Below are 20,354 nucleotides of genomic sequence, written 5' to 3'. Positions count from 1 at the left end.
AAGAGAGAGAGAAGAGGAGAGAGAGAGAGAGAGAGAGAGAGAGAGAGAGAGAGAGAGAGAGAGAGAGAGAGAGAGAGAGAGAGAGAGAGAGAAGGGGGGAGGACACAGAGAGAGAGAGAGAGAGAGAGAGAGAGAGAGAGAAGAGAGAGAAGAGAGGAGAGAGAGAGGACACAGAGAGAGACACAGAGAGAGACCAGAGAGACACAGAGAGAGAGGAGAGAGAGAGAGGAGCGAGAGAAGACCACACTCATTCGCTCCAAGCCACACCCACTGTCAGATTCCTGTGGTGCTAGATTAGACAGTCAGATCAGACACACTAATTAAAATGTCTGTCGTCGTTCTAAGAGAGGGATGGAATCCAGAACATCTCTCTGAGACTGTGTCATTGTTAACTTATTTCCATGGGCATCGTGCTTGTTGTTACCAGTCACATCTGATCTACATCTAGATATAGATAGAGTAGCTGTATTTAGTATGCTGTATTTGTATGCTGTATTTAGTATGCTGATTTATTATGCTGTATTTATTATGCTGCATTTAGTTGCTGTATTTAGTATGCTGCAGCTTAGTATGCTGCATTTAGTATGCTGCATTTAGTATGGCATGTATTTAGTATGCTGTATTTAGTATGCTGCACTTAGTATGCTGCATTTAGTATGCTGTATTTAGTATGCTGTTTAGTATGCTGCACTTAGTATGTGTATTTAGTATGCTGTATTAGTAGTTGCTGTATTTAGTATGCTGCACTTAGTATGCTGTATTTAGTATGCTGTATTTAGTATGCTGCATTTAGTATGCTGCATTTATTATGCTGTATTTATTATGCTGCATATAGTATGCTGTATTTAGTATGCTGCACTTAGTATGCTGCATTTAGTATACTGCATTTAGTATGCTGTATTTAGTATGCTGTATTTAGTATGCTGTATTTAGTATGCTGCATTTAGTATGATGGCATTTAGTATGCTGCATTTAGTATGCTGCATTTGTAGTGTGCATGTAGTGTCCTAACAGCTAGGCTATATGCACAGTGAATGGTGCATAAATAGGCTAAATCCAGAAATGGCACCCTATTCATTATATAGGCACTACTTTTAGCCCTATGGGCCCTGGTCAAAAGTAGTGCACTATATAGGAATAGGGTGCCATTTGGGATGCATTCACAGTCTCTTATTAAGTACCCTCCAGCTTTTTTATCTTCCTTTCCTATGTGTCAGAATGGTGTAGGTACACTATTAATTCTATCTGCTGTAGTGTAGAGGTAACACTATGTTAATTCTATCTGCTGTTATGGCTTGAGGTAACACTATGTTAATTCTATCTGCTGTAGTGGGCTACAGGTAACACTATGTTAATTATATCTGCTGTAGTGCTACAGGTAACACTATGGTAATTTACTCTGTAGGGCTACAGACCTATATGTTAATTCTATCTGCTGTAGTGGCTACAGTAACACATGTTAATTCTATCTGCTGTAGTGGCTACAGGTAACACTATGTTAATTTATCTGCTGTAGTGGCTACAGGTAACACTATGTTATTATATCTGCTGTAGTGGCTACAGGTAACACTATGTTATGTTAATTCTATCTGCTGTAGTGGCTACAGGTAACACTATGTTTTCTATCTGCTGTAGTGCACAGTATATTAATTTCGTGCTGTAGTGGCTAGAGTAACACTATGTTAATTATATCTGCTGTAGTGGCTACGAGTAACACTATGTAATTACTATCTGCTGTAGTGGCTACAGGTAACACTATGTTAATTCTATCTGCCTGTAGTGGGCTACAGGTAACACTATTGTTAATTATATCTGCTGTAGTGGCTACAGGTAACAATATGTTATTGTTAATTTCTAATCTGCTGTAGTGGCTACAGGTAACAATATGTTATTGTTAATTCTATCTGCTGTAGTGGCTACAGGAACAATCTGTTATTGTTAAATTATCTGCTGTAGTGGCTACAGGTAACATCCTGTTAAATTCTATTGCTTAGTGGCTACAGGTAACAAATCTGTTAATTCTTTCTGCTGTAGTGGCTACAGGTAACAATCTGATAATATATTTGCTGTAGTGGGATTCAGAGTGCTATACTGTCTCCGTAGAGTCTATGGCTTCAGTTTGCTAATAGTCTCCATAGATCTATGGGCTTGCTTATCCTTGTCTAGGCTTCAGTGCTTTCTCCATAGATCTATGGCTTTCATTTTGCTATATGTCTCCAGTAGATCTATGGCTTCATTCGCTATATTGTCTCCCGTAATCTATGCTGTTAATTCTATCTGCTGTAGTGGCTACAGGTAACACTATGTTAATTATATCTGCTGTAGTGGCTACAGGTAACAATATGTTATTGTTAATTCTATCTGCTGTAGTGGCTACAGGTAACAAGATCTGTTAATTCTATCGGTGCTGTAGTCGGCTACAAGGGAACGATCCTGTTATTGTTAATTATATTCTCCCTGTAGTGTCCTACAAGTAACCCCTTTAAGTCTATCTGCTTATGGCCTACAAGATAAACCAATTCCCTGATATACAACCCTTTCTGTAGTGATAAGTGCATATTGCTCCGTATATCTATGGCATAATTTGCTATATGTCCTCCCATAATCTATGAACTTACTAATGCTAATTTGTCTCCAAGATCTACTGGCGCTTCATCTTGAACTACTCCTCCATAAATCTATGGTTCATTGCTATATGTCTCCGTAGAATCTTGCTGCATTTGCTAATGTCTCCATAAGCTTATGGCTCATTTGCCTATTAGGCCCTCAGTAGATCTAATGCTTCATTTGACTATATTTTGGTTTCTCCTTTTCCCCCAATTAATCTTCCTGCTTCATTTGCCTATATGCCCAATAATCTATGCTTCATTTTCTATATGTCTCCGTAGATCTATGGCTTCATTTGCTATATTTCTCCTAATCTATGCTTCAGTCTATATGTTGTTCATGACTCAGCCATACTCCATGATTGGCTTCATTTGCTAATGTCCTAATCTAGGTCTTCATTTGCTATATGTCTCCATAATCTATGGCTTCACAATTTGCAAATATATGTCTCCATAGATCTATGGCTTCATTTGCTATATGTCTCCATAGATCTATGCTTCATTTGCTATATCGTCCATATCTATGGCTTCATTTGCTATATGGCTCCATAATCATGCTTCATTTCTATACTGTCTCCAATCTAGCCTCATTTGCTATAGCCCATAATCTCATTGGCTCATTTGCAGACTATGGCTCCCGTTAATCTATGGCTTCATTTGCTATATGTCTCCATAGATCTATGGCTTCAACGTGCCTCATATGTCTCTGTAGATCTATGGCTTCATTTCTCTATAGTCTCCATAATCTATGGCTTCATTTGCTATATATCCATAGATCTATGCTTTCATTTGCAATGTCTCCATAATCTATGGCTTCATTTGCTATATGTCTCCATAGATCTATGGCTTCATTTGCTATATGTCTCCATAGATCTAATGACTCCATTTGCTATATGTCTCCATAGATCTATGGCTTCATTTGCTATATGTCTCCATAGATCTAGCTTCTTGCTATATGCTCCATATCTATGGCTCATTTGCTATATGTCTCCATAAAGTCTATGCTTCATTTGCTATATGTCTCCATAGATCTATGGCTTCATTTGCTATATGTCTCCATAGATCTATGGCTTCATTTGCTATATGGCTCCATAGATCTATGCTTCATTGCCTATATGTCTCCATAGATCTATGGCTTCATTTGCTATATGGCTCCAAAGATCTATGGCTTCATTTGCTATATGGCTCCGTAGGAGTCTTATGCTTCATTTGCTATATGTCTCCATAATCTATGGCTTCAAGTGCTATTGTCTCTGTATCATATGGCTTCGTTTCTAGATTCTCCATAGATCTATGGCTTCAATTTGCTATATGTCTCCATAGATCTATGGCTTCATTTTGCTATATGTCTCCATAGATCTATGGCTCTTGCTATATGTCTCCAGTAGAGTCTATGCTTCATTCTGCTTATGTCTCTCGTATAGACCTCTTATGGCTCATTTGCTATATGTCTCCATAGATCTATGCTTCTTTGCTATACTCCATAGATCTATGGCTGCTTTTCTATATGTCTCCATATAGATCTATGCTTCATTTGCTATATGTCTCCTAGTATCTATGGCTTCATTTGCTATATTCTCCATAGATCTATGGCTTCCTTGCATTAGTCCCATAATCTATGCTTCATTATGCCCATTAGATGTCTCCATAATCTATGGCTTCCTTTAGCTATAGTGCTCTCCATAAGATCTATGGTCGTTCCTATTCTGCTTCATATGTCTCCATAGATCTAGGCTTCATTCTATATGTCTCCAAGTCTATGGCTTCCTTTGCTATATAGTCTCCGTAGATCTATGCTTCATTTGCTATATTCTCCATAATCTATATGGCTTCCATTTGCCCTATAGTCTCCATAGATCTTATGGCTCATTTTGCTATATGTCCTCCATATAATCTATGGCTCATTTTGCTATATGTCTCCAAGATCTATGGCTTCATTTTGCATATGTTCTCCATAGATCTTATGGCTTCATTTGCATATGGCCCATAGATCTATGGCTTCGATTTGCTATATGTCTCCCAATACTATGCATTCACTTTGCTCATATGTCCGTAGAGCTCTCTATGCGCACATGCTCTCGCATATATGCCTCCATAGATCTATGCTCATTTGCTACTATGCTCTCCGATAATCTATGCTCTCATTGCTAATGCCCATAGATTCCTATGGCTCATTTTCTATATGAGCTCCGTAAGATCTATGGCTCAATTTGCTATATGTCTCCGTAGATCTATGGCTTCATTTTGCTATATGCCTCCATAATCTATGGCTTCATTTTGCTATATGTCTCCATAGATCTATGCTTCATTTGCTATATGTCTCCAAGATCTATGGCTCATTTTGCTATAGTCTCCATAGATCTATGGTTCATTTCTATATTCTCCATAGATCTATGCTCATTTGCTTATAGCTCCATAGATCTATGCTTCATTTGACTATGAGCTCCATAATCTATGCTTCATTTTAGCTATATATGTCTCCTAATGCCTATGCTTCATTTTGCTATATTCTCACGATAATCTATGGCTATATTGCTATATGTCTCCATAATCTATGCTTCATTTTGCATAGTCTCCATAGATCTATGCTTCATTTTCCTATCTATGTCTCCGTAATCTATGGCTCATTTTGCTATATGTTCTCCATAAATCTATGCGATCTCATATCTATATGTCTCCATAAGACTATGAGACCTAAATTTGCTATATGTCTCCGTAGATCTATGCTCAATTGCATCATATGTCTCCCTAGATCTATGGCCCATTTTGCTATATGTCTCCGTAGATCTATGGCTTCATATTTTGCTATTATGTCTCCATAATCTATGGCCCCATTTCGTAATGTCCTCCGTAGATCTATGGCTTCATTTTGCTTATATGTCTCCATAGATCTATGGCTTCATTTGCTATATGTCTCCATAGATCTATGAAATAAACATGCACATGTTCTCCTGTCCATAGACTATCGTGCCGAATTCCATATTTGCATAATAGTTTCAAACTAAAAATAAATGTTTCCATACCATACTCTTTTTTTGCACCACTATAAATACAACGATTGCAAGTTAAACTGGTAAATCCATCAGTAGCATGAGCAGAGAGTAACTGAAGCCAAGGTGATATATATATTCACTGATTAAAGTTAAACTGTACATAGCTATAATGGTACTAGACCACACTGCTCTGCAAGATAACGGCCTGCTGAGAGAGAGAAAGAAGAACCGAGGAAGAGATAAAGAAAGAGCTGTTTGAGACAGAGGATGTGTTCCAAATGATCCACTACTCCCTATTTAATGAACAACTTGCCCCTACGGGCCCCCTCGTCAAAYGTAGTGCACTATAAAGGGAATAGGGTGCCATTTGGGACACACAGAGAGTTTGAATCTGCGACATGTACCACTCTTCCTCACCACCACGCTCATTTTAAACGTATTGCCTGTTATCATTACATAAACAAAGAGAGGTGTTAAAAATATATATTTTTCCATTCCATCTTTTCAAGTTATTGTACAGTACTGGTATCTGTACTGGTAAAGTATCTGGCTAACAACGACAGGTTAAGTCAGGTGTAGTAGGTGATAAATCACTAAACATGACAGCCAATACAACAATATATATATATATATATATATATATATATATATATATATAAATACACATTTTAATATTTTAAGCTACTTTTTAAGTAAATATCTGCAGTCAACTTGTGCAATACGTTAGAAGATAAAGAAGATCACGTTCTTCAATTCACCTGTCACATTATTTTACATTATGAAGCTAACCGGTAGTACCCAGTCACATGGTGTTTGTTTACAAGCACACAACTACAGAGAGACAAGGAGCCTTGTAGTCATGCACTATTGTGCAGCACACGCCAGGTGATCTATATATTTCTATTTTATTTCAAGTGGAGTTAGATAGTCCTAGATTTATCTCGGTCTTGTCAGCCTTTATCTCTGAAACATCAAATTCCTTATTCAAAAGAGCAGAAAATGTGCAATTGATTTTCCCCTCAGTATTGTTATTCTATAGTCTAATTGAAGATCACTGTTTGGTTTCCTTTCCCTCTCAGCCTTTTTTTTTYTTTGTTTTTAACTAGGCAAGTCAGTTAAGAACAAATTCTTATTTACAATGACGGCCTAGCCAGGCCAATTGTGCACCGCCCTATGGGACTCCCAATCACAGCCGGATGTAATAAAGGCCGGATTCGAAACAGGGACTGTAGCTACGCCTCTTCSACAGWGATACAGTGCCTTAGACCGCTGCYCCACTCGGGAGCTACAGTATGGAATATGCTAAATGCTCTGCAGTTGTGCATTTGGTTTACTAACTCAGTAGTTATCTAGTTGGTTAGCTTCTTGAAAAATTAAGCTTCTCTTTGTAACAGCAGAGAATCTCCTCCTGGATAAAGAACATTACTGTCTAATATTTGTTTTGTGCAGCAAACTGTGAGATGCATTTTTTTAGTTACTTGTATAACTTTATGGGCTGAGATGTTTGTCCTGCAAAACAGTTTATGTCAGAGACTGWATAAAATGTCCGGCAATGCGCACGTTAGCATTTAGCTAGCATTTCCTATAGGTTTTGACATGTACTTGTTAGCATTGCTAACCTTAGAATTACAGAGACTCAGTGGGGTTTGAAAATAGTGCCCCTTGTGTTTAGTGCCAGTATTACTGAATATTCCGGTATGACAATCTGGATACCACCCAAGCCTAAATCACATCAACTACACATCTGTGCCTCCCTCTGGATATGACACAGGCTGTGTCTAAAATGGAATCCTYTTTCCTATATAGTGCTCTAATTTTAAAAAGATCCCTATATGTTGCCATTTCAGACACAGCCACAGAGCAGGCCACAGAGCAGGCCACAGAGCAGGCCACAGAACAGGCCACAGAGCAGGCCACAGAGCAGGCCACAGAGCAGGCCACAGAGCAGGCCACAGAGCAGGCACAGACGGTTACAGAGAAGGTTTCACTCCTCATGAACAAGAAAGTTCAATCTAGTATTCTTATAATAGAATGCTTAACTGTTCCGGACGACTAACAGACAATTGAATTCATCTTAGAAATATGTTTCATTTGCTCACGTAGTTTTGAAGCAGAAGATACAAGCCATGGTGTTTAATAAAAGATTCACATAGAATGAGACAGATTTAAAGAGATCAACGGATTCGGAGGATAAGCAGATAGATCATGGCTGGATGCAATGTAATATTTATTCTCGCCAGTTTCGGCCAATGTCTCACTGTCGTCAATTCAAACCGGTTAAAGTAAATTTGACTTTTGGAAATAGGGGTGCTTTGGAACGGAAACCTTGATCTCATTGTGATTGGAGCTATTATGCAGAATAGCATGAATCTTTCGATTAAGTACCTTTGAAGGACTGCCTTTTTTTGAACAGATCTGTTGTGGTCAACTTAGAAGAGGCACGTGTAAAACTGAACAAGGGGAAGATAGATTGATAATATTCCATGCAGGCCGTTTTTTAAAATATTTTTTCTAGAAATATTTTCTTTAACATTAGTTTTTTCTGATTGATTTCTTATTATATTCTCTTTTTTTCTCTGCTTGTTGAGGAGTGTAAAGGTAGTGGACGTAGAATTTACTGTTAGTCCAATTGTTGTTTACCGAGCAGCATGTGACAAATAAATGTTGATGTTTTGATTTGGAATATAACATGGGAACAAAGTGAAGAAGAAAGACAGAAATACGTATGAACAATGATTTAGTAAAAGATGGGCGTTGTCTCTTCCTTGCCATGAAAACGGGGGCTCTGCACCCCTTCTCGGTCTCGTTTTCTTCGGGGGGTCCCATCCCCTGCGTCTCTCTCTCCCACCCTAGGGGCCCTCTCTTCTCTCGGATCTTCCTCGCCATCTCTTCTTTCCCCTCATCGCTCTTCTCTCTCTTTCAGTCCAGCCAATCCCCCCCCTCGTCGGCCTCTCTTTACCCTCTCCTCTCTCTTTCACATCCGCCTACCTCGGCGGACACGAGGACGTCTCGCCCTCTCTCCCCCCCTCTTTCTTCTCTCGGTTTATCAGGTATGACATTCCTTTTACAACGAGCACCAATACGCTGCGAGGTGTTATAATTAAAGCAGTGCAAACGCTAAGCGGTCAACAGGGAAATGGTTTTCGCAATCATTTTTTAACATTCATTTTTCCCATAGGGTATGGGTTTGATACTTTCCAATAAGAGGTGTGTTTATGTAAGGACTCACCTGGAATGGAGGTTTTGATAGAGATGTAAATCCTTTCTGAGACAAGGTGGAAATATATATGTGACACGTTATGCTATCAGAGTATGTGTGTGCAACTTAAAACTTGACTACACAAGTTCAGAATTGACATTTTTAAAGAAATGTGCCAATTTATTCATTACTACTTTAATTAAATGAAATCGTTTGAATCAGAGATTCTTACGTTTTACTTATGATCTCTCGGTCGTCTCGTCAGATCATATGGTAGGGTTTGTGTTCTTTATGATAGCCAATTAGGCAGCTAATTAGGCGTTTCATTTTGGGGGGTAAATACAGGCAAATATAATTGATATTGAGTCTCTTGTTGAGAGAGATTTTACACGGTTATCAAAACGTCACGCCAGGGTAAGCATATGGAAAGCAATATGAAACACAGCGCTTATTTTTAAGTGTTTCTTAAACTATTGCAACTTTCCTGTTTAACGCTAGGTATTTTGGGGTATTGTTAATGACTCATACTACGGTACCTGCTATGACATATAAAGGATGCAGAAAGCTTTCACTCCTCAGTAACACAACCACAGCCGTCTTCAGATAAAAGGGACGTTACTTTAACAAGGAAACGATGCAGACTACACTGGCACATTTGCAGTGGTTAAACGGGCTCATCCAAATGTCACCTTTCCTACATAGTGACTACTTTTGACGCAGGGCCATCACAAAGCCAACACCTTTGCACAGTATGTGAGAGGCCGAACAGACCGCACATGTGAAGAGCCGGGTAACACGCCCAGCAATGTGAGAGAAGAGCCGTCGCACATGCTGAGAGCGAACCCGACTGGTGAGAGCCGAACACCATGCAAATCATGTGAGAGCCCGAACCGCAGGCATGTTGGAGAGCCAAACACCAACATGTGATCTGCATTATCAGATGAATAGAATATCATAGAGACGACACAAAACACTCTGCATCAATGTCCAGTGTTGAATGCCTTTGTCTCTGCAGTTTCCGCATGTTGTTTCAAAGCTTATCTCTGTCTGGTGTTCGAATTCAGAGGATATGGGAGAGCCTTGGGTGAAAACTATGTCTGTTTCATTCTAATCTCGAACAAGCCCTCATTATATTGTTGTTGGGATCCAGAGTTTTTACCAAAAAGCAGATGGAGGGAGAAACCTCAGCTCCGGCTCGGATTATACAGTTCGTTATTCTACTCTAACGTCCCTGCCCTATCTATTCTGCGATTAAAAGTAACTAAGGCACTACGGACACCACAAGCTCCTTCACTTCTATTCCTCTAACTATAGCTAAATGCTTGAGGTTTCCATAACATCCATGTGTTGATTCTTACTGCCTTTCCCCTCCCCTTTTTGAAGCAATGCCTTTTTATGATCTATTTGAGAGGAGTAATTTTTCTTTGAATATTTTGGCAGGGTGTACTGGGAGGGGCAAGAGAGAGAGAGAGAGAGAGAGGAGTGAGAGAGGAGAGAGAGAGAGAGAGAGAGAAGAGAGGGAGAGAGAGAGAGAGAGAGGACAGAGTTAGACACGAGAGAGACACAGAAGAAGGTAGAGAGGGAGAGAGAGAGAGAAGAGAAAGAGGCATCTCGCGAGAGGAGACAGTAGAGAAAAGCGTTAAAGAGAGACCGTCGAGTTAGGACACGAGAGCAGAGAGAGTACCGAGATTGAGAGTAGAGGAGAGAGAGATGAGAGATGAGAGAGATTGTAGAGAGAGAGAGTGACGTGAGAGAGAGCGAGAGAGAGCAGAGAGAGTAGAGAAACAGAAGGAGACGCTGAGAGAGAGACAGAGAGAGAGAGAGACAGAGAGAGAGAGACAGAGAGACAGAGAGACAGAGAGACAGAGACAGAGAGAGAGAGTTCAGGAGGGAAACTATCATTTGTATAATTGCTGTAATGTAAAGTCAAAGGACCAGCTGGTTGAGGGGTAAAGCAAACTGTGAACAAGACTTGTTGTGTTCATGGAATCATTCGACAGACAAGCAGTGAAAGAAAGCAACAAAAAAACAACAGTCAAACAACTTTCTTCCATTTCTGTCTCTCTGTGCCTTGACTGCAAAACATCTTCTAATCAAATGATGAGCTCATCAAAATGTGCCCAATGGAGACATGAAAGTACAAATTTGGCCACAAAAGGATCAAAGAAGAAAAGTGGGGAGGAACTGGAGGGAAGGAATGGGAAAGGGGATGAGCGTTGTACATCATTGTAGTTTGCTATGTAACTGTGCTATGAGAGAAAGCCTGCAGGGAACACGAGGACAGACCACCCGACAAGAAAGCTTCTGGTTTCTGACAATGGCAGCTCCTAACCAGTTAGCTAACCCGCCTCTTTCTGACCACAGAACATGTCTGTATACGCCTCTTTCCTGTATCCCTTGTTGGCTACATTGTCTGCGTACGGTTTGGCGGTTTGGTATTCCTTAGGCTTACGACACTGACTCCCCAGTTTAAAAAATGATCCTGCAACAGCTGCTACTACCAACAGTTAAACAGTGTGATCTGGCAGGGCTTGACTGGCCATGTCATATTAAAGGGGGTTTACAGTAACTGATGTGTTGCGTGTTGTGTTTAGCCTGCGTCTTGTCGTCAACATCTTGGAGGACTATATCTTTGAATGAAGGACACTTACGTACTTTGGATTGCTCAAGCAAGGCCAAGGGCTCTGTCTCTTCGCTTCTTGTTTGTCTGTTAACAGAGGGACACACGGAGAGAGAAGAGGAATAGGAGTTAATCACATTGATTGATCGAATAGTTAGGTTCATTCTCACGTCCACACGTCTCTCTTGCCTATGTTACTCCAACAAGAGAGCAAACAACGTCAACACACATTCATTCATGGCTTTTGGAAAGACATAGAAACAAGTTCCTAAACTATGCCCGTACTAATATGCTACTGCTCCAGGGATATCTACATGACTAGGTCACACATCTTCAGTGTGTTCTGATTGTGTCTTCAAACCAATCAAGGAAAACCTTTTTTTCCCCACCCTCAGTAGGAGAATGGCCTTCGCCTCGAGAGAATGGACTTCGCCTCAGAGAGAATGACCTTCACCCTCAGAGAGAATGACCTCGCCTCAGAACCGAGAAGAATGGACCTCCTCAGAGAGAATGACCTTCCCTCAGAGAGAATGACCTTCCCCATTTATCATTGACTCGCTAAAGAACGGCACTCTCGCGCTCGAGAAGATGGACCTTCGCCTCAGATGAAGGACCTTCGCTTCAGAGAGAATGACCTTCGCCTCGATGGATGGACCTTTATCAGTAGAAGGACCTTCGCCTCAAGAAGAAGAACCTTCGCTAGAAAGGACTTCCCTAACATTTACATCACTCAAAGAAATAGGACCTTCGCCTCAGAGAGAATGATCTTCAACCCTCAAGAGAATGGATCCACCTTCGCCCTCAGAGGAATGGACCTTCACTCAAGAGAATGACTTCGCCTCAGAGAGAATGGATCTTTGCTCAGAGAGAATCGGCACCATCATCTGCTAAAGGTACTCAGAGAATGGACCTTCCCTCCAGAAGAATGGACCTCGCCTCAGAGAGAATGGGACTCTCAGAAATTCTTGCCTCAGAGAGAATGGACCTCCCTCAGAAGAATTACCTTGCCTCAAGAAATGACCTTCATCTCAGAAGAAGACCTCGCCCAGAAGAATACCTTCACCTCAAAGAAGGACCTTCATCTCAAGAGAATGACCTTCATCTCAAGAGAATACCTTCGCCTCAAAGAGAAATACCTTCATCTCAGAGAGAATGGACCTTCGCCTCAGAGAGAATGGGCTGTGTGCTCGAATTTTATACACCTGACGAATCCTCTAATTTGAAAGGGTGTCCACATACCGCTGTATATATACTGTATCAGGTCATCTGTAAAGAATCAAGCGTGTTTTCAACACATGTAAATACTGAAAGTGGTACAGGTGGAGCAAGAGATTCTATATTTCAAAACCCACTGGACAAAAACTGGTTGAATCAACATTGTTAATTTTCTCAGTGCCGAAAGAAATTAGAGGGGACATTGGAGATGAGGTTGAATCAACGTGGAAAACGGATTGGATTTGCAAAAAGTCATCAAAGTTAAGGGCATTTCGTTTTTTCTTTCCCACCTAACTTTTAACCTAAATCCAGCGACATGGTGAAATGTTTAGTTGATTTCACATTAAATTCACGTTAGTGGACCAACTCAACCAAATATAAATCAAAACTAGACGTTGAACTGAGGTCTTTGCCCAGTGGGTAATGTGAATTATGTGGCAGACCATACCATAGCAGGCAGCCACGCCATTTTAAATATGTACCACAGATCACAGATCACTCAACACAACAAGAAAGACGCAACGCATGACAGCTGGGTCATTTCAGTTTCCTAACGCAACACTAGTATGTTCAAACCACAACTTGGACACATCGCTGCACTATCAAATGTCACCAAAACAGTCTCAAACAAAAAACAGTCACGAGGTATTGGCCCTTTACTTAAACTGTTCCACCTGAGGAGAACAACACCTTGGCTTGTACACAGACCTCACATACCCAGCTGCTGTCTGCCGTAGGCCTCGTTCTGATGTCTGCATGTGGCTGCTAATACGTTTAGACAAGATTCCCTTTCAGTTCAGGTCTATTAACATGTTAGAAACAACTAGCGACTAGCCTTAGGCRAACGTAACAGATAGCGTCTCGCTTGAGGTTATAGTGTCTTCAGAAAGTATTCACACTGCTTGAATTTTTCCACATTTTGTTGTGTTACAACCTCAATTTAAAATGGATTAAATAGAGGGGTTTTGTTTGGGGGGGGGGGCTGTCACTGGCCTACACACAATACCCCCGTAATGTCAAAGTGGAATTATCTTTTTCGAAATATTTACAAATGAATTACAAATGAAAAGCTGAAATGTCTTGAGTCAATAAGTATTCAACCCCTTTGTTATGACAAACCTAAATAAGTTCAGGAGTAAAGATTTGCTTAACAAGTCACATAATAAGTTACATAGATCATGTTAAAATAATAGTGTTTAATATGATTTTTTGAATGACTACATCATTTTTGTACCCCACACATACTAACCTCCCGTTATTGTATTGGTGAGAGGTTAGCATTTTGGGGGGGGATATGATATTTGTGTCTCACTCATCATTATTCACAATTCATTATCCGTAATCATACACATTAATTTAGAAGTGTTTAGAAACATACACTACTCTTATATATGATCATGACCTTCTAGCCTTCATTTCTCAGAACAAGAATAGACTGACGAGTTTCAGAAGAAAGTTCTTTGTTTCTGGCCCTTTTCAGCTTGTAATTGAACCCACAAATGCTGATGCTCCAGATACTCAACTAGTCTAAATAAGGCCAGTTTTATTGTTTCTTTAATCAGAACAAAAGTTTTCAYCTGTGCTAACATAATTGCAAAWGGGTTTTCTAATGATCAATTAGCCTTTTAAAATGATAAACTTGGATTAGCTAACACAACGTGCCATTGGAACATAGGAGTGATGGTTGCTGATAATGGGCCTCTGTACGCCTACGTAGATATTCCATTAAAAAAATCTGCCGTTTTCATCTACAATAGTCATTTACAACATTAACAATGTCTACACTGTATTTCTGATCAGTTTGATGTTATTTTAATGGGGGAAAAATGTGCTTTTCTTTCAAAAAACAAGGAAATTTGTAAGTGACCCCAAACTTTTGAAAGGTAACGTATATATTTGTGTATAAAAGCGTTTCCACCGATATTTCTCGCAAAATTAATTTTACCAACACATAAAGATCCCACCTTGTCTAGCATATTTAGTTTTGTCGACATTTTGAAAGTTTACTGGGGGAAAAAAAAATCTGTTTCCATCAGGCCTGTCATGACATTTTTCATCCGACATGTACTTTATATACATTAAAAGGTTGGATGGAAACCTGCTTACTGTCCCAATAGTTTTGGAGCTCACAGTACTAGCACATGTCTGAAGGCGAAGAAATATCTGATTTAAGATTCATGACTGGTACCATAAAGTATCTGGAGAATTCTGTTTTCCCGAATGACACTGGTCCTTTTCAGCAGTGCCTTAAAGCTTTGAGCTTGAAATCAATAATAATGATCTAATTGTATAAGCAACTGGTTTGYTATTGATATATTTGTTTTCCAGTTAAACTTTGCCATTTGTCTCGACAGTAAAAGCTGAACCTTGGTACGTTGTATGTCAAGTGCTTTCCATCCGGCTTAGTTCACAATTCCTTCCTGCGTTTGAAGGTCTCTGCTTTGACTGGAAGAGGYTACTGTGAAACAAAGAAGAGTCTTTCCTCTTGAGCAGAAACACCAACTGGTGGACTAGATTCCTCACAGACAGGCATGGACTAGTGACAACCTGCCCCCCACACAGACAAATTCTTTAAAGACAAGTTGTGTTTTTTGAACAACTGTCATTAGTCTGCTGCCTACCTCCCTTCTTGTGGTTTACAGCTGAACTGTTCTTTACGTCCAAGAAAATTTCAGCAAATAACTGTGTTTACAGTTTACAGACTCTTTCAGTGGCAGTTGAAAAACAGAACTCAAAGTAAAAGTTTTAAGAGGAAACTCTTTACAGGATTTTAATTTATTATTTAAAACAAGATGAACTAGTTTGAGGATCGACTCCAAGCGCAAACCTTTAACGCATAAAACAGTTATATTTGCATTGTGTTAACATACTGGGTCTTCGCTAGATTTATAGTTATGTATCACTCCGGTGTTCCGTTTGTGCTTACCCGTTTGAAGTTGCAGAAGAGCAGAAACCAAGCGCGTCATGGCTACATGTTGTTGTCTATAGCAAATAGCCACCGGTGAGCTAGGAGTAAACAAGGGTCCGGTTAACGGATCCAACAAGCGTTTCTCTCTCTTCAAACCCTCATTAAAAAGGTCTTTCCTCACACCATCACCAAGCTAAAACCTCTTCCTATCCTCACTGCTTTATTGTTGGCGTAGCTAGCTAGTTGGTTATTTCTGACGGGGTACTGAAATAGATAGGCCAGTGGTGGTGATAAACGCCAAGCGATACGAGGTTGGATTGTCACTGTGTTTGTATAGAGAGAGTCTCAGGGGTAGGACAGCTGTCTACACCAGCAGACACCCAGAGGCGTTGTATTCATTTTGCCTCCTGTCACAAGGAGGAAGATCAACAACATGCGTAGTAGGTAAGACGGTAAGTCTCAAGGAATTCCATAAACGTGCACTCTGTATGTAATCCGTTCAATTAAGCAGATTCAGGTAAGGATTTGGTTGATCTGATTTGGATTTGGTTGTTTTTATGTCTGTTTGGAAACATTTTCTGACAACATAATTGGCTCTTGCCACTGGTGCTATAAAACATAGGAACATGTCAACCTTGACTTGGCATTGACTTGTTACACGGGCATCACAAATCCAAAAACACTGTGTACTATTGGTCACACCTCTGTGGTAAAACGAACACCATTAGTCAAAGCAAGGCGACTGGAATAACAGTTAGATATATTGTGAGAAACACCAAAGTCACTGCTTCAGGTAGGTTTTAAGGAAACAGTGTGGCCCCAACACTACTGTTTTAATGATCACAATCACAGCAGTGCACACAGAGGAGTGGTCAACGCTAGCTTGCTTGCTAAAAGGAGTGTGGGGCTGGGCCGGGAATTAGACGGACTAGAATATTGATTGTACTCATGAGTGTTCTGTCAAATTTCCGTCACCTAATGGGCTTTTCCCCGTTCTAGTCAGTCAAACAAATAGATTGATTTCTATGTGCCTCCAGTCTTACCACCATCTCAGTGCTAGCTTACTTGCTAAGGGATTGGAGAAACGGGCTAGGCTACGAGTCCCACCACTGGCAGTGCTAGCTTGCTTGCTAAGGGATTGGAGCAACGGGCTAGGCTACGAGTCCCACCTCTGGCAGTGCTAGCTTGCTTGCTAAGGGAATGGAGCAACGGGCTAGGCTACGAGTCCCACCTCAGGCAGTGCTAGCTTTTTACATTTACATCATTTAGCAGATGCACTTATCCAGAGAGACTTACAGTGGTGAGTCATTTAGCAGACTCTCTTATCCCAGGGAGTTAGCGTAGTGGGGGCAACAGGCTAAATCGGCTGGTGCGCGCTGTGCTACGAGGCTGGCCCCCCTTGCCTCGAGTCCTGTCTCGGTGAAGGTTGTTTGCTTGCAACACTTGTAGCAACAGGCTACAGGGCTAAACAGCCTAGCCTCTCAGTGCTAGCTAGGCTGCTAAGAGAGCAACCAATGGGCTAGGCAACAGGCCTGGGTGTTGTGTTGTGCTCTACAAGGCTGAGCAGGCCCACTCTGGGCTGGGTGCCGTGCTCTACAAGGCTGAGCAGGCCCCACTCTGGGGGTGGGTGCTGGCGTGCTCCACAAGGCTGAGCAGGCCCCACTCTGGGCTGGGTGCCGTGCTCTACAAGGCTGAGCGGCCGCCACTCTGGGCTGGGTGCCGTGCTCACAAGGCTGAGCTTGGGCGGTACTCTACAGGCTGAGCAGGCCCACTCTGGGCTGGGTGCCGTGCTCTACAAGGCTGAGCAGGGCCCACTCTGGGCTGGGTGCCGTGCTCCACAGGCTGAGCAGGGCCACTCTGGGGGTGCCGTGTCCACAAGGCTGAGGCAGGGCCCACTCTGGCTGTGTGGCTGTACTCTACAAGGCTGAGGAGGCCCACCCTGGGCTCCAGTCTCACACATTACTTGATAGCGCTGTCAGGCCAGCTGGAACGGAGCCCAGTCTCTCCTCTGTACCTCTCCCACAGTGACTAACTCCAAAGAAATGACCTCCACTCACTCTACCCAGCCTCTCTGTGTGCTGCCTGCAAACCAGAGCAGTGTCCGCACAGGATCCAGCCACAAACAGAATCACTTTTCGTATTTTTCATTTGGTTGCGTCATGTTAGGCAACTACATCATCGTCACTGAATGGATCTCTGTACCTGATTGTGCCAAGGAGCGTATAGACTCTCCAGTTTGGTAAATACCTAAAGAGTAGTCTTGTATCTGGTAACATTAGAGAGTTAGTCTTTATTGTAATACCAGAGGTTAGTTTGTATCTGGTAACACTAGAGGTTAGTCTTGTATCTGGTAAATACTGAGAGTTAGTTGTATCTGGTATACAATAGGAGTTAGTCTTGTATCTGGTAAACTACTAGAGAGTTAGTCTTGTTATCTGGTAAATACTAGAGAGAGTTTGTATCTGGTAAACCTAGAGATTTCTTGTATCTGGTAAATACCTAGAGAGTTAGTCTTGTATCTGGTAAACACTAGAGAGTTGATCTTGTATCTGGTAAATACTAGAGAGTTAGTCTTGTATCTGGTACACTAGAGAGTTAGTCTTGTATCTGGTAATACCTAGAGAGTTAGTCTTGTATCTGGTAAAACCTAGAGAGTAGTCTTGTATGGTAAATACCTAGAGGTTAGTCTTGTATCTGGTAAATACCTAAGAGAGTAGTCTTGTTATCTGGTAAATCTAGAGAGTAGCTTGTATTGCGAAACCTAGAGAGTTAGTCTTGTATTTGGTAAATACCTAGAGAGTTGTGTATTGCTATACTAGGTTGTTTGTATCTGGTAAATACTAGAGAGTAGTCTTGTATCTGGTAAACACCTAGAGAGTTGTCTTTGATCTGGTAAACACCTAGAGAGTTAGTTTCTTGGTATACTGGTAATCCTAGAGAGTTAGTCTTGTATTCGGTAATACCTAGAGAGTTAGTCATTGTATCTGGTACACCTAGAGAGTTAGTCTTGTATTGGTAACACCTAGAGGTTAGTCTTGTATCTGTAAATTACCTAGAGAGTTAGTCTTTGTATCTGGTAATACACTCTAGAGAGTTAGTCTTGTATCTGGTAAACCCTAGAGAGTTAGTCTTGTATCTGGTAAACACCTAGGAGTAGTCTTGTATCTGGTAAACCTAGAGTAGTCTTTATCTGGAACCTAGAGAGTTAGTCTTGTATCTGGTAAATACCTAGAGAGTTAGTCTTGTATATCTGGTAAACACTAGAGGTTGTCTGTATTGGTATACCTAGAGAGTTCGTATTGTATCTGGTAATACCTAGAGGTTAGTCTTGTATCTGGTAAATACCTAGAGAGTTAGTCTTGTATCTGGTAAACACCTAGAGAGTTAGTATTGTATCTGTAAACACCTAGAGAGTTAGTTTGTATCTGGTAAAATCCTAGAGAGTAGTCTTGTATCTGGTAAATACCTAGAGAGTTAGTTTGTATCTGGTAAACTACCTAGAGAGAGTAGTTGTATCTGGTAAACACTAGAGGTTAGTCTTGTATCTGGTAAAACCTAGAGAGTTAGTCTTGTATCTGGTAATCCTGAGAGTTAGTCTTGTATCTGGTAAATACTAGAGAGTTAGTGATCGGTAAACCAGGAGTTGTTCTTGTATCTGGTAAACCACCTAGAGAGTTGTTGTATCTGGTAAATACCTAGAGAGTTAGTCTTGTTTGGTAAAACACCTAGAGAGAGTGTCTTGTATCTGGTAAAACACTAGAGAGTTAGTCTTGTATCTGGTAAATACCTAGGGTCTAGTCTTGTATCTCGGTAAACACCTAGAGAGTTAGTCTTGTATCTGGTAAACACCTAGAGAGTTGTCTTGTATCTGGTAAAAATACTAGAGAGTTAGTCTTGTATCTGGTAAATAACCTAGAGAGTTAGTCTTGTTCTGGTACTACCTGAGAGTTGTCTGTATCTGGCAAATACCTAGAGAGTTAGTCTTGATCTGGTCAACACTAGGAGTTAATAGTCTCTGTATCTGAAAGGATCTGTCAGTGAGTTAAGATGATTGATGAAGACAACTATCAGAGATAGATAGAGTAAGTTATCGTGATAAAGAACACTTTATCACGAATATATAAAATACTGGCGTAGGCAAGATTGGTTAATTCTATGGGCTCTGGTCTAAAGTAGTGCACTATATAGGGAATAGGCTCTGGTCTAAAGTAGTGCACTATGAAGGGCATAGGGTGCCATTTGGACGGAATCCAGCTAAGGAGATAGACATACTGAATTATGCTATCAAACAGAATTGTCTCAATGTTTTGTTCCTCCCTTTGTTGTGGGAGTAGTTGTAAGCAATGGGGTGTGTGGAAGAGGTGAGAAAGCAACAGTGTTACCACTAACTGGCCTGACTGGTTTACAGACCAGAGAGAGAGAGAGAGGAGAGATGAGAGAGTGCGAGAGGATGAGAGAGGAGGAAGGAGAGAGAGAGGAGAGAGAGAGAGGAGAAAGAAGAGAGAGAGAGAGAGAGGAGGGGAGAAGAGAAGAGAGAGAGAGAGGCGAGAGAGAGAGAGAGAGAAGAGAGAGAGAGAGAGAGAGAGAGGGGAGCAGAGGAAGAGAGAAGGAGAGAGGCGAGAGAGAGGAGAGAGCGAGAGAAGAGAGCGCGAGAGAGAGAGAGAGAGAGAGGAGAGAGAGAGAAGAGAGCGAGAGGAGAGAGAGCGGGAGAGAGACGAGAGAGAGAAGAGGAGGGAGGGAGAGGAGGATAGAGAGAGAGAGAGAGAGAGAGAGAGGGAGGGAGGGAGAGGTTTTGCATAAGCAAACATGAAAA

At 41.1% G+C, this 20,354-nt stretch overlaps 1 pseudogene; it reads right to left on the bottom strand.

The window, feature by feature from the left end:
- The window catches only part of LOC112068521 (neuroblast differentiation-associated protein AHNAK-like), a 49,210-nt pseudogene that overhangs the window by 18,596 nt on the left and 10,260 nt on the right, over window positions 1-20,354 (bottom strand).

This window comes from Salvelinus sp. IW2-2015, unplaced genomic scaffold, assembly GCF_002910315.2.
Source record: "Salvelinus sp. IW2-2015 unplaced genomic scaffold, ASM291031v2 Un_scaffold552, whole genome shotgun sequence".
Lineage (NCBI taxonomy): Eukaryota > Metazoa > Chordata > Actinopteri > Salmoniformes > Salmonidae > Salvelinus > Salvelinus sp. IW2-2015.
This window is presented reverse-complemented; position numbering and strand designations above follow the sequence as displayed.